The sequence below is a fragment of the Rhinoraja longicauda genome, chromosome 6 (assembly GCF_053455715.1).
Source record: "Rhinoraja longicauda isolate Sanriku21f chromosome 6, sRhiLon1.1, whole genome shotgun sequence".
Taxonomy (NCBI): domain Eukaryota; kingdom Metazoa; phylum Chordata; class Chondrichthyes; order Rajiformes; family Arhynchobatidae; genus Rhinoraja; species Rhinoraja longicauda.
Window position 1 is genome coordinate 47,462,356 of NC_135958.1, and position 15,145 is coordinate 47,477,500.

A 15,145-nucleotide genomic window follows, 5' to 3' on the forward strand; every position below is an offset into this window, starting at 1 on the left:
TGGGTGGGGAGAGGAGGGAGCCTCACAGTTACAGAGCGCATCCTGCAGGTGCTGTCGACCAGGGGCTACAACGTGAGCCACAACCGCAGCCACGCCAACCGGAACATGCGGTGGGTGAAGAGAGCTTGTGCAGCTTGTCAACCATGGCAGCATCAGAATCCAGGGCTGCAAGGGTGGGGAGAGGGTGCAAGCCGGGGGTGGCATCGGCAGGTCTGTCTGCTACAAGCAAAATCCATCAGAAAGGGGTCCGTTAAATTGCAGGTTTAATGTACTGTGCAAGAAACGGTCCTTTGGTCCACAATGTCTGTAGCTAACATGATGTCAAACCAACCCTTAATCTACCTGCAAATAATCCATATCCCTCCATTCGCTACGTATCCAAATATCACTTCAATGCCACCATTGTACCTGTTTCAACCACCACTCGTGGCACTCATAACCCTCTCTGTAACAACTTGCATGTCTCCTTTAAACTTTGCCCCTCTCACCATAAAGCTATGCCCTATAGCATTTGATTTTTCTATCCTGGGTAAAAAGGTTCTGACTGTCTTCCCTATCTATGGCTCTCGTAGTTTTAGATAGTTTTATATATCAGCCAAAACATTATGACCTGACGAGCCAAAACATTATGACCACCTGCCTAATATGCTGTTGGTCCTCCGTGTGCAGTCCCATACACAGCAGGGTGCGATGCACTGTGTATTGTGACACATTCCATTCCACCATTACCATTTTCTGTGACTTGTGCCACCGTAGACCTTCTGTCGGGTCGGACCAGACGGGATAACCTTCATTGCCCTCGCGCATCGATGAGCCTTGGGCGCCCAACACCCTGTCGCTGGTTTGTGGTTTGTCCCTCCTCGGACCACCGTTGGTAGGTACTCACCACTGCTGACCAGGAGCACCCCACAAGCCTTGCCGTTTCAGAGATGCTCTGACCCAGTCGTCTGGCCATAACAATTTGGTCCTTGTCAAAGTCGCTCAGGTCTTTATTCCTGCCCATTTCTCCTGCATCCAACACATCAACTTCAAGAACTAACTGCTCACTTGCTGCCTAATATATTTCACCCCTTGACAGGTGCCATTGTAACAAGATAATCAATGTTATTCACTTCACCTGTCAGTGGTCATAATGTTTTTCCTGATTGGTGTACTTACCTGTTTCTTCATCAAATCATGCCTATGTACCAAAATATTTACCAGGCTTCAACATGGCTCAGCATGTATCAAGCTTTTGAGAGACGCTCCTCAAATGGAGGTCCTTCCTTTTTGGGCTGTGTGTGGATTTGCAGGAGAATTCGTGAATTAAATAGAAGATTATTTTTTGTGATGTGGAACTAAAAGCTGAAATCGACTCAGCTCAAATAACGAAATCAAATCATAGCAGAGATGAACAATTAATATATGGAAACATACAAACCCCATGTTCCAGTCCTCTCCAAACCTCACCAACAACTGCTGGACTCTTGACACACACTTCCCCTCCCACAACACAAGACTACTGAAGCCTGTGGTTGATGATTTCCAGAGACAGAAAAAGGATGAGATGGCAAATCTACGGTTTTGCAACTATACAATAACCCGTGTGCGGTCTGGAGCTTTGAGTTTAGAGAGATAGTGCAGGAACAGGCCCTTTGGCCCACCGAGTCCGCGCCGACCATGATCCCTATCTGCTAGCACTAACATACACTAGGGACAATTTACAATTTTTACCAAAGCTATTTAACATACAAACCTGCACGTGTGGGCGGAAGTGGCGGCGCCTAACGGCTGCGGCTCGCTAGCAGTCTGTTCGTCTTTTTTCCTTTTTTTTTGTTGTGTGTCGGTGTTGGGATGGTTTTTTTTTTTTTTTGGTTGTGTATGTGTGGGCGGTGGTGGTGTGGGTGGGTGGGTGGGGGGGGTGGGGGAAACCTTTTTCCCTTTTAGGTCTCTTCCTCACGGCGCGGGGTGCGGCTCGGCCGCGGGGCCTTCCATCGCCCGGTGCGGCTCGGCCACTGGACTTAACATCGCCCGGCGCGGCTCGGCCGCTGGACTTAACATCGCCCGGTGCGGCTCGGCCGCTGGACTTAACAGTGCCCGGTGCGGCTTGGCCGCGGGGCCTTCCATCGCCCGGTGCGGCTCGGCCGCGGGCCCTAACATCGCTGGTGCGGCTCGGCCGCTGGACTTAACAGTGCCCGGTACGGCTCGGCCGCGGGGCCTAACATCGCTGGTGCGGCTCGGCCGCTGGACTTAACAGTGCCCGGGCCGCGGGGCCTAACATCGCCCGGTGCGGCTCGGCCGCGGGACTTTTCATCGCTGGTGCGGCTCGGCCGCTGGACTTAACATCGCCCAGTGCGGCTTGGCCGCGGGGCCTTCCATCGCCCGGTGCGGCTTGGCCGCGGGGCCTAACATCGCCCGGTGCGGCTCGGCCGCGGGACTTAGCTGCGCACGGCTCGGTCGCGGGGCCTTCCATTGCCCGGTTCGGCCGCGAGACGTCTCAGCGCCCGGTGCGACTCGGCCGCGGAGACTTCCATCCCCTTGCGGGGACTGTGCGGGTCGGTCGGGGACGAGCTGTCTGTCCGTGGGCGTGGGGAAGAGAGTGGAAGTTTTGTTGCCTCCATCACAGTGAGGGGGTGTTTGGAGTAACTGTGATGGACGTTTGTGTTGGGGTCATGTGTCTTGTGTTCTTTTTTGTGTGTGACTGCTATGTAGTTTCGTTCGGTACCTTGGTACCGAATGACAAATAAAGCTCTGTTGAACTGTTGAACTGTTGAAACCAGAGCACCCAGAGAAAACACACGCGGTCACTGGGAGAACGTACAAACTTCGTATAGGCAGCACCCGTAGTCAGGATCGAACATGGGACTCTGGTGCTGTAAGGCAGCAACTCTACCACTGCGCCACCGTGCTACCCTCAACATCATGAGAAATTTTCACCAGAGGAACAATGACTGAAGCTCTGGTTGGCGTTCCAGGGCAGTCTCGTGGGTGTGTTGCAATTGCAAGATACCTATCTTCAAATGAGTTCCTCTACTGCTTATTTCCCATCAGACTTGGATGAAGGGATTAAAAGTACCATTAGCAAATTTGCAGATGATACAAAGCTGGGTGGTAGTGTGAACTGTGAGGAAGATGCTATGAGGTTGCGGGGTGACTTGGGCAGGTTGTGTGAGTGGGCGGATGCATGGCAGATGCATGGCAGATGCAGTTTAATGTGGATAAGTGTGAGGTTATCGACTTTGGTGGTAAGAATAGGAAGGCAGAGTATTATCTGAATGGTGTCAAGTTTGGAAAAGGGGACGTACAACGAGATCTGGGTGTCCTAGTGCATCAGTCACTGAAAGGAAGCATGCAGGTACAGCAGGCAGTGAAGAAAGCCAATGGAATGTTGGCCTTCATAACAAGGGCAGTTGAGTATAGGAGCAAAGAGGTCCTTCTGCAGTTGTACAGGGCCCTAGTGACACCGCACCTGGAGTACTGTGTGCAGTTTTGGTCTCCAAATTTGAGGAAGGATATTCTTGCTATTGAGGGTTTACTAGGTTAATTCCCGGAATGGCGGGACTGTCATATGTTGAAAGACTGGAGCGACTAGGCTTGTATACACTGGAATTTAGAAGGATGAGAGGAGATCTTATTGAAACGTATAAGATTATTAAGGGGTTGGACACGTTAGAGGCAGGAAACATGTTCCCAATGTTGGGGGAGTCCTGAACCAGGGGCCACAGTTTAAGAATAAGGGGTAGGCCATTTAGAACTGAGATGAGGAAAAACTTTTTCAGTCAGAGAGTTGTGAATCTGTGGAATTCTCTGCCTCAGAAGGCAGTGGAGACCAATTCTCTGAATGCACTCAAGAGAGAGCTGGATAGAGCTCTTAAGGATAGCGGAGTCAGGGGGTATGGGGAGAAGGCAGGAACGGGGTACTGATTGAGAATGATCAGCCATGATCACATTGAATGGCGGTGCTGGCTCGAAGGGCCAAATGGCCTCCTCCTGCACCTATTGTCTATTGTCTATTATAAAAGCGGTGAGGAAACATTAAAGATTTATAAATGTCGCAATATCAAAATAAATTTAAGCATTTGTTATATTTGAATTAAATAATCACGAAAATATTAAGCATTTTCAATAGGTTAACTAAAAAACCTAAACAATGTAGTTATATGTCATATGTTGAAAGACTGGAGCGACTAGGCTTGTATACACTGGAATACACTGGAATTTAGAAGGATGAGAGGGGATCTTATCGAAACGTATAAGCAGGAAACATGTTCCCAATATTGGGCGAGTCCAGAACAAGGGGCCACAGTTTAAGAATAAGGGGTAGGCCATTTAGAACTGAGATGAGGAAAAACTTTTTCAGTCAGAGAGTTGTAAATCTGTGGAATTCTCTGCCTCAGAAGGCAGTGGAGGCCAATTCTCTGAATGCATTCACGAGAGCTAGATAGAGCTCTTAAGGATAGCGGAGTCAGGGGGTATGGAGAGAAGGCAGGAACTGGGTACTGATTGAGAATGATCAGCCATGATCACATTGAATGGCCGTGCTGGCTCGAAGGGCCGAATGGCCTCCTCCTGCACATATTGTCTATTGTCTATTGTCTATAGATATCCCATAAGATTACCCTTCAACAGTGACAAATAGCAAAACGACCACATTTATCAAATCTTCATTTTATTCTGGTTCCACATTGCTCAATTTGATCACAGCTTTTCCTTCAAAATGGGGTCTTGGGACTTACTGTATCCACATAAGAGATTTAACGTCATTTGAAACTCTCAGCCCCAAAGGTGCAGCACTTTCGGAGTGGGGTAATTAAACATTAACATATCAATAAAGTTGAGCATTTGAGAATGGTCCTTGGGGTAAAATGCCAGTGACTGGTAAACACAGGTGATCACCACAATACCAGTTGCACCCTGAAGTCATCCCTTTGAAGTAACAGTCAAACATCGCTCTCTGCGCGCTCAGATAATGACCTTTGAAATAGTAGACAAGCTAGGCTGCTAATGAATAAACAAATCTCTTCTCCACCTGTTGCAAAGAATTTGGCAGTCCACAGAAGAACAGCCAAGACTGTTCTTGTAAATTTGTGAGTAACGTAAATGTCAATTTGTAAACTATGCAAGTAATCTCTAAAACTAAAAACTGAAACTACAAGACTGAATGTTAAATTCCTCTCAATTTTTTTCAAGTGCGGCAGTCTGGAGACCGAGACATGATTCAGTGTTTGTTTTGTTGTTTGCAGTAATGGGGCATTGAAAGATTTGCTCACTGCCTGATTTTGGGAAGTCAAAATGACCTTAATGTGAAAAGGCAGTTGAGACTGAAGTAAAATCTTCAACATGTTGTTTATTATCAACAGCTGCTATGTAAATGATGAATATAGAAATGCAGAAAAAATTCTAAGCGCGAGTTTGATTTCCGTGTAGGAAAGTATTATTCAAAACATCAGATAAACTTATAAAGTGCAATATCACTGTATTTGTTGTAATTCATGCTGGAGTAACTCAGCGGGACAGGCAACATCTCTGGATGGAAGGAGAATGGGTGATGTTTTGAAACGTCACCCATCCCGTCTATCCAGAGATGCTGCCCGTCCCGCTGAGTTACTCTGGCATTTTGTGTCGATCTTCGGTGTAAACCAGCATCTGCAGTTCCTTCCTACACAATCTTATAATTCATTGCAGCTCAATTTAGGTTATCCACGGATTCACTATCCTTAGGAACATTACACAACTATTATTCAAATTATTACACAACTAATTTTTTAAAATCCTAAAATATGACATTCATTTACCAGTTTGACCGCATGTATGGGAGGAATTTGACTGGTAGATTTTTTTAAAATATTGCAGCTTGCGTTAAAATAAACATTTTCATCTTATTTTTATGTGCTTCAAAAATTACTTTTTTTTAACCAATTGTACGCATATCCTCCATTAGTTTAGTTTTGAGATACAGCGTGTAAACAGGCCCTCAATGGGTCCGAGCCAACCACTGATCCCCGCACATTAACACTATCCTACACCTGCACACACTAGGGAAAAATTTACATTTACCAAGCCAATTAACCTACAAACCTGTATGTCTTTGGAGTCTGGGAGGAAACCGAAGATCTCGAAGAAAACCCACGAAGGTCATGGGGAGAACGTACAAATTCCGTACAGATAGCACCCGTAGTCGGGATCGAACCCGGGCACTGCATTCGCTGTAAGGCAGCAACTCTACCGCTGCGCCACCGTGACTGCCCCTTAGTTACCTAAGTCAGTTCCAGCTGTGCTGGATGTTTTGGCAGCTCATTATCCAGACTGACATTTGCGTGTGAGAACGAGGGAGTGCTGACCATCACAGTGCCATCTTTCAAGCAGCAAATTAAACTCGTGCACATCTGTCTGGCCAGATGTACGTAAGTAATCCAATGTTACCATTTATCAATAAGTAAGGTGATGAGCAGTAGTATCTATCATTCCATTCATGCCACCAAGACAAATTAACTGGACATTTATATAGTCATGCAGCATGGAAATGAACCCTTCAGTCCAACCCATCCATGTCAAACAAGATGCCCATCTAAATCCCGTTTGCCTGCGTTTGACTCAATAGATTCAATATCACACTGGTTACATGTGGAACTTTGTCATGCACCAGCTGCTTACCTCATTTGGTTAAATATTAACAGTTTTACATTGCAAAGTTAAAATTATTTGACTATGATACACTCTTGGGGAGTCATGGTGAATGCTGAGTGTTCTCTCCCTTTATTCAAAAGAAACCAAAACACTTGGCTTTACAGGAACTGTCTTGTGTTTGTGTAGCAGCTCTCAGCAAGCTGGAACATGCTCGGGTGCTTTTGAATCAGTGATGACTTTTTTGAGGTGCAGTCACAGTGGAAGGAACTTTTAAGTGTGCAGACATCACAGGGTGATTGTCTAGTAGAAGGAAGGACACTGGAAAATGAGAGAAGTTAGGAGAGTTTTAAGATCAAAATTGAAGTGGTATGTTCTATGGAGGTCGTTGATGGTGGAAAGAGATGTCCCATGAGAAAGGAATGTGTTAGGGAATGTTCAGAGTGCAGAGGTGTAATTGCTACAGCTGTTGGGAGTGACACTGAGATGGAGATACACTGAAGGCTGAAGTCAGGAGAAGAGGTTTTACCTTTCCAGTTATAGGAGGATTGCAGTGCTTGTAAAGAGTTAATAAAACCGAACAATTCATCAGATCTACCACCCCATATCTTGTATTTACAACTGTCACTTCTGGCACATATCTAAACTCTAAATGTCTTTCCCCTCCTTCTCCAATAAACAAATTGGCAAGTCTCCCCAGATTCCTGCATATTTTACAGAAGCAGGTGGTAAACCTGTGAATTAATAATGGTAATTTGGAAATGCAAGTTTCCCTGAGATTTTTTCATTCATATTCTCATGGAACTTGTAAAAGCAAACGTGAGATGCTAGCAGTGGAGGAATGCATTGATCTATTTTGAATGAATTAAAACAAACTGTTGCGAGACGAACAATGTGCAGCATCTAACCGTGAGTTAAAAATTGCTTGAAGAATCGTATCTCATACTGGTTTAATTAAGATGAATCAGAACCACTCCCAAATGTTTTGGACACTGAGTGCAACACCTCTCAGTGCAGCCGATGTACATGGGTCAGCCTGACATCTGCCTGCGATATTCTCTTTTGGAGTATAATGCACATCAGAGTCAGACTCAACACAGAGGACTCCACATGCCCATCTATCCTCGGTCATCGTGCTTTCCTTCTGCAACTTGCCAGGAGTAAGTATATCAACTACATTTGTAAATGACACACGCCAATAGTTTTCTCCATTGGTTCTCTACAACTGCGCGTGCAACTCCTTGAGATTTATATTTGATTATGAATTCCCCTTTGTGATCCACCTCGTGGCGCGGGCTCATTTGGCACTTTAAGGTTCACTGCTGGTGATGCTCCTTGCCCAGGTGCCCACTCTTTGCTTGCGGGCTGGAACAGCGAACGCTGGCAAGCAACTGCGGAACGTATTCCACCCATCCCTGGTCCTGTTGTTCAACACGCCACTTGCTTGGAAGGCGGGTCACAGACTCGGTGGTGAGGGGAGCAGAGTTGGCTGGATTTTGTGTTTCATTTCCTAGCTCTAGGTAATTAATTGAAGGACCATTACTGGTGTCGTACTGAGAACAGTTAGTTCCCTCGCACTTGGAATGGAACCTGGAATCACATCAAACCGCAACAAACATTTTCAACTCAATATTTTACTGAATGTTACATTTGTGTTGGAGCTCTTTTACCTGAGGTCGCAAATCTATGATTGGAGTCTCAAAACTAATTCACCCAGCGTCATTATCAAACAACAATGCCATGTCGAATTAATTATGTGGCCAATAATGCCGTGACAGAATGGATGAATCGCATCATCAGCAACCGACATTTAGATTCATCCAGAGAGATAGTGTTTGCAAAGGTGAAAATCAGGAGGGTGCAGTTGTTGCTCACAAAATAACAGCTGAGAATTTCAGGTTGATGTAAAGCTTCATAAATCGTTGCTGTGTACAGGGGGAAGCAGTCATTGCCAAAAACATGTCTACCTATTTACAGAAGGTGCTGGAGATTGCTGCAAAAACGAGAAATCCGATAAAAACTCAAAGCATTGATTTCCAGAATGTTTTCTTTTCAATGGAAGGTTTGGTTTATTATCGCCACATGGAATGAGAAACAATAAAGTGCTTTTGTTTGCATGTCATCCATTTCAATCAGATAATACTACATGCAAATACAATCAAGCTATGCAAGTAATAGAGGTAGAGTAAAGAGAAATATACCAGAGTACAGAAGATAGTTTTCAACATTATAGCAATAGAGTTCCAGAGAAAAAGTCCAACATCTGCGATGAAGTAGTTTGGACGATTGGGACTAACCCGAGTAGAAGGGAGAACAGTTCAGAAGTCTGATAACAGAGGGGAAGTTGCTATTCCTGTGTCTGGTATCACTTGTTTTCAAGAGTTTGTATCTTCTGCCCAACAGAAGTGCAGAGAAGAGGGATTGACCGGGGTGGGATGAATGAATGAATGAATGAATGAATGAATGAATGAATGAATGAATGAATGAGTTTATTGGCCAAGTATGTGCATATACAAGGAATGTGCCTTGGTGCTCCGCTCACAAATGACAACACAAACATACAGTTAACAATTAAAAATAAAGCATAACCACATCAAAACAATAAGGATACAACATTACGGTCTAAACATGTGGGTGAAAATAAACCAGAGCAAAAAAGAGACTACAGACTTTGGTTATAGGTCCAAAAGGTTTAGGGATAGGTCCTTGATTATGTTGGCCGCTTTCCCCGAGGCAGCATGAGGTACAGATGGAGTCAACGGTGGGGAGCCTGGTCCATGTGGTGAACTGGGCTATACCCACAACTTGTGGTCTTGGGGAGAGCTCTACCCAAACCAAGCCAAGATGCAACCTGGCAGTATGCTTTCTGTGATGCATCTGTAAAAGCTGGTAAGATTGTTGGAGACGTGCTGAATTTTCCTCATCTCCTAAGGAAGACGGCCTGGGTTTTGGCTGTAGATTCAATGTGGTTGGACCAGAACAGATTGTTGGTAATATTTACACCAATGAACTTGGAGCTCTCAAGATATACCAAAATGGTGGCGCTGCCCTAGCAGCAGCGGCTTACCTGCGGTCCGTTTGTCTTTGTGTTTTTGTTGGGTTTTTTTTGTCTTCATTGTAGATGTGATGTCGTGTTTTTTTGTGGTTGTGTACTATGTGTGGTGGGGGGGGACAATAAAATTGAAAATTTGTCCCTTCCGAACGGAGACCCGACCTTTGTTTTCTGGGTCGGGAATCCGTTCCTGCTGCGGCCTACCATCGGCCCAACTCCTGGAGCTGGCGGCCTCCAGGGCTCTGGTTCGCAGAGCCCGCGGACCGGACTCACCATCAGCGGAGCGGCTGCGACTCGCCTTCGGAGGCTTCGGCTCGGGCCGCGTGGATGCCCAAATTCGGGAGCTCCGGCAGCGGCAGCGTGTTCGCCCGCCCCGGATCGCGGGGCTTGGGTCGGCCCGCCGCGGACATTTCACCGTCCGGCGCGGCCTGAAATAGGCCGCGGGATTTTTTTCTGTTCGGCGGGGCCTTCAATGTCGGGAGCCACGACCGCCCTGACGTGCAGTGGCAGCGGCAGCGTCTTCGCCCGCACCGGATCGCGGGGCTTGGGTCAGCCCGCTGCGGACCTTTCACCGTCCGGCGCAGCCTGGATCGTGGCAACCTCAACAGCATGACCGCGGGAGAAGACGGCAGGGAAGATAAATGACATTCTGGCCTTCCATCACAGTGAGGAGGGGACTGGAGGAGACTCACTGTGATGGATGTTTCTTTTTTTTTGTGTTTTGTGTTGGTTGGGGTTGTGTAATTTGCTTATTTTATTGCTCTTATTGTTGGACTGTGGGTGACGAAATCTCGTCCAAAAGACTTGTTTTTTGGATGGCAAATAAAGGCAATTCTGATTCTGATTCTGAATTCTGATCCATGTTGGCACCATTGATGCTGATTGAGACATACTTCAATCTACCTTACTTCCTGAAGCTAATAACTAGCTCCTTCATCTTGCCGACATTGAGGAGAGGTTGTTGTATTGACACCATGTTACTAATCTCTCTATCTCATTCCTGTATTCCGTCTTTTCATTATTTCAGATCTGGCCCACTGTAGTGCTGAAAACATTGTACGTGGAGTTAGAACAGAATGTGGGCCACAAGGTCATGAGTGTGCAGGGAGTACAGTATGGGGCTGAGAACATATCCTTGCAGGGTACCAACATCAAGAATTTTGTGGAGGCTGCCTATCCTCACTGATTGAGTTTGAACTAATTGTGTCTATGTATGGAATATCTGATCTGTTCAGAAAGCAAGCAAAACAAAGCATTTTCCTGCACTTCAGTACATGTGACAATAAGGGCCGCCCGGTGGCGCAGCGGTAGAGTTGCTGCCTTACAGCGAATGCAGCGCCGGAGATCCGGGTTTGATCCCGACTACGGGCGCTGTCTGTACAGAGTTTGTACGTTCTCCCCATGACCTGCGTGGGTTTTCTCCAAGGTCTTTGGTTTTCTCCCACACTCCAAAGACGTGCAGGTTTGTAGGTTAATTGGCTTGGTAAATGTAAAAACATGGTCCGTAGTGTGTAGGATAGTACTAATGTGCGTGGATCGCTGGTCGGCGCGGACCCGCTGGGTCCCTATATCTCTAAACAAAACTAAAAATAACAAACTAAAACCGAAGGTTGAGGATGCCGAAAGTTATGCATTCAATGGCATAGGGTGCTGACTCCCAGGGCCAGGAGTTTGGAGATGGGATTATGGTGTTGAAGGTGGAGCGATGGACAATAAATCGGCGCCTGACATCAGTGTCTTCATTATCTTGATGCTCCAGAGATGAGTGTAGGGCCAGAGAGATGGCATCTGCTGTGGACCAATTGCGATAGGAGGCAAACTACAGCAGATCAAGGGTGTCTGGGAGGCTGGAGTTACTGTATCTCCACCAGTCTCAAGAAGCACCATGATGGTTATGATCAACATTTTGGAAGACTCCTTCATTTTTAGACTGTTGTATAACGTGTTATTTCCACTGACTGTAGAACCATAGAAAATAGGTGCAGGAGGAGGCCATTCGGCCCTTCGAGCCAGCACCGCCAATTATTGTGATCATGGCTGATCGTCCCCAATCAGTAACCTGTGCCTGCCTTCTCCCCATATCCCTTGATTCCACTAGCCCCTAGAGCTCTATCTAACTCTTAAATCCATCCAGTGATTTGGCTTCCACTGCCCTCAGTGGCAGAGAATTCCACAAATTCACAACTCTCTGGGTGAAAACGTTTTTTCTCACCTCAGTTTTAAATGGCCTCCCCTTTATTCTAAGACCGTGGCCCCTGGGATCAATCTCGTGAACCTACGCTGCACTGCCTCAATTACAAGGATGTCCTTCCTCAAATTAGGAGACCAAAACTGTACACAATACTCCAGATGTCGTCTTACCAGGGCCCTGTACAACTGCAGAAGAACGTCTTTACACCTATACTGAAATCCTCTTGTTATGAAGGCCAACATTCCATTAGCTTACTTCACTGCCTGCTGTACCTGCACGCCAACTTTCAGTGACTGGTGTACAAGGACACCCAAGTCTCGCTGCACCTCCCCCTTACCTAACCTGACACCATTGAGATAATAATCTGCCTCCTTGTTTCTGCCGCCAAAGTGGATAACCTCACATTTATTTATATTATACTGCATCTGCCACGCATCTGCCCACTCACTCAACCTATCCAGGTCACCCTGCAACCTCCTAACATCCTCTTCACAGTTTACACTGCCACCAGCTTTGTGTCATCCGCAAACTTGCTAGTGTTGCTTCTAATTCCCTCTTCCAAATCATTAATATATATGGTAAACAGTTGCGGCCCCAACACCGAGCTTTGCGGCACTCCACTCCGCACTGCCTGCCATTCTGAGAAAGACCCGTTTACTCCTACTCTTTGCTTCCTGTCTGCCAACCAATTTTCTATCCATGTCAACACCCTACCCCCAATACCATGTGCTCTAATTTTGTTCACCAATCTCCCGTGTGGGACCTTATCAAAGGCTTTATGAAAGTCTAGATACAGTACATCCACTGGCTTCCCTTCATCCATTTTACTTGTCACATCCTCAAAAAATTCCAGAAGATTAGTCACGCATGATTTCCCTTTCATAAATCCATGCTGACTTGGACTTATCCTTTTACTGCTATCCAAATGCACCGTTATTACCTCTTTAATAATTGACTCCAGCATCCAGCAAGACTCATCTTCACAAATTTTGTTTCTTCACCAATCTGGGGCTCATTGACCAACACTGCCAATTAGCACTTTTACAATTCTGTCGTTTTGGCGATGGCCTCGGCGGTGGTGGTGTAGCCTTGGCGGCGGTGGTGATGGGGCCTCGGCGGTGGTGGTGTGGCCTTGGCGGCGGTGGTGATGGGGCCTCGGCGGCGGTGGTGGTGAGGCCTCGGCGGTGGTGGTGGTGTGGCCTTGGCGGCGGTGGTGATGGGGCCTCGGCGGTGGTGATGGGGCCTTGGCGGCGGTGGTGATGGGGCCTCGGCGGCGGTGGTGATGGGGCCTCGGCGGCGGTGGTGATGGGGCCTCAGCGGCATTGGTGATGGGGCCTCGGCGTTGGTGATGGGGCCTCGGCGGCGGTGGTGATGGGGCCTCGGCGGCGGTGGTGATGGGGCCTCGGCGGCGGTGGTGATGGGGCCTCGGCGGCGGTGGTGATGGGGCCTCGGCGGCGGTGGTGATGGGGCCTCGGCGGTGGTGATGGGGCCTCGGCGGTGGTGATGGGGCCTCGGCGGCGGTGGTGGTGAGGCCTCGGCGGCGGTGGTGATGGGGCCTCAGCGGCGGTGGTGATGGGGCTTCGGCGGCGGTGGTGATGGGGCCTCGGCGGCGGTGGTGATGGGGCCTCGGCGGCAGTGGTGATGGGGCCTCGGCGGCGGTGGTGATGGGGCCTCGGCGGCGGTGGTGATGGGGCCTCGGCGGCGGTGGTGATGGGGCCTCGGCGGCGGTGGTGATGAGGCCTCGGCGGCGGTGGTGAGGCCTCGGCAGCGGTGGTGATGGGGCCTCGGCGGCGGTGGTGATGGAGCCTCGGCAGCGGTGGTGATGGGGCCTCGGCGGCGGTGGTGATGGGGCCTCGGCGGTGGTGGTGAGTCCTCGGCAGCGGTGGTGATGGGGCCTCGGTGGCGGTGATGCGGCGGTGAAGCCTCGCGTGTCGACCCGCAGGCGGCGGTTGATGTGGGCGTAGGGAACTGGTGTGAGGGAGGAGGGGGAAGAACAATGGAGGACCCGGCGTGGGTACTTGTAACTTTGTCAGAGCCATATGTGGCAACTAGTTGCATACCCTGGGTATGCAAGCAAAGCATTTCACTGGGCCTTGTCACATGTGACAATAAAGTATTCCACCCATCCCTCTTGATTGTCCCAGCATTGAACCACACCACTGTTGTTGGCCAGTGTTGCAGTTAAGGTGAATGTGTTGGTCAATATGAAATGTTGGTCAAAGAGTTCCAGATTGGTGAGGAAACAAGATGTCGAGTGAATTAAGATGAGGGTAGGTGTTAGTCATGTCTTCAGTTGCCAGGGCCATAAGTTTTGGAATTCTCCCTTTAAATCCAATTATCCTCCTTTAAAATGCTCCTTAAGACCGACCTCCGAGCAAATCTTTGGTCATCTGCCCTAATATTTCCTTAAATAACTCAATATCAAAATCAGTTTGGTGGTGCTCACGAGGACTGACAAGAGATGTATTTCTTTGTTAAAGGTGCTGCATTGATATAATAAGTGAGTTCGGTATCTCGACTGCGCTTGCCCAAGTCATAGGTCATTCGCAATAAACATGCTCGCGGGCTGAGCTGCTGCATGTATACAGACCTGCGTTTCATCCGTATTTTCCAGTTTTGCTTCTTCAAGGTAAGAAAATACTGCTTTGGTTCATTTGTACAAAACTATAATGATTCTGTTGGTGTTATTGCTTTATGCTTCGGTGTGTGACGATGAATAACAAGCATTTTTTATTGTTTTTGTTTTGGAGGGGGGGGGGAGAATGAAATGTAATGTATGATTTCTATAACTATCAATAGACTTCTGAATGAGTTCTGCTTGTACATGTGTAAGTAAAGTTGTGTGGTACAAAACTTAGTCACGAGTCTCCTGACTAATCATGTCTCTTCTAATTCCCATAACATTGGATAATTTTAATCAGTATTTGACATTCTAATTTTCTGTTATAATCTTGTGATTGTATAAATTCGTTCAATATACAGTACTTGCACCATTTTATTTGCATTGTAACTTGTTTCTTTTGCATTGTTTCTTTTGCATTGTAACCGGTATGTAATGGACATGCTTACAGGACCCTATTTGAATTAACATGTGATTACCTATGTTATTTATTTTGTTTTACATGTTACTGGGCAAAGCCATGCGCATTTGTGCAACTTTGGGCTGTGGGAGTCGCACATATCACCCGAATAAGTGGATGCAGAATGTGTGTGACAGCCACAACTGTCAATTTGCAACGGGAAACTGTTTCTGCCCACCTCCCTTCGAACTCTAGGAAAAAAACTGCAGATGCTGGTTT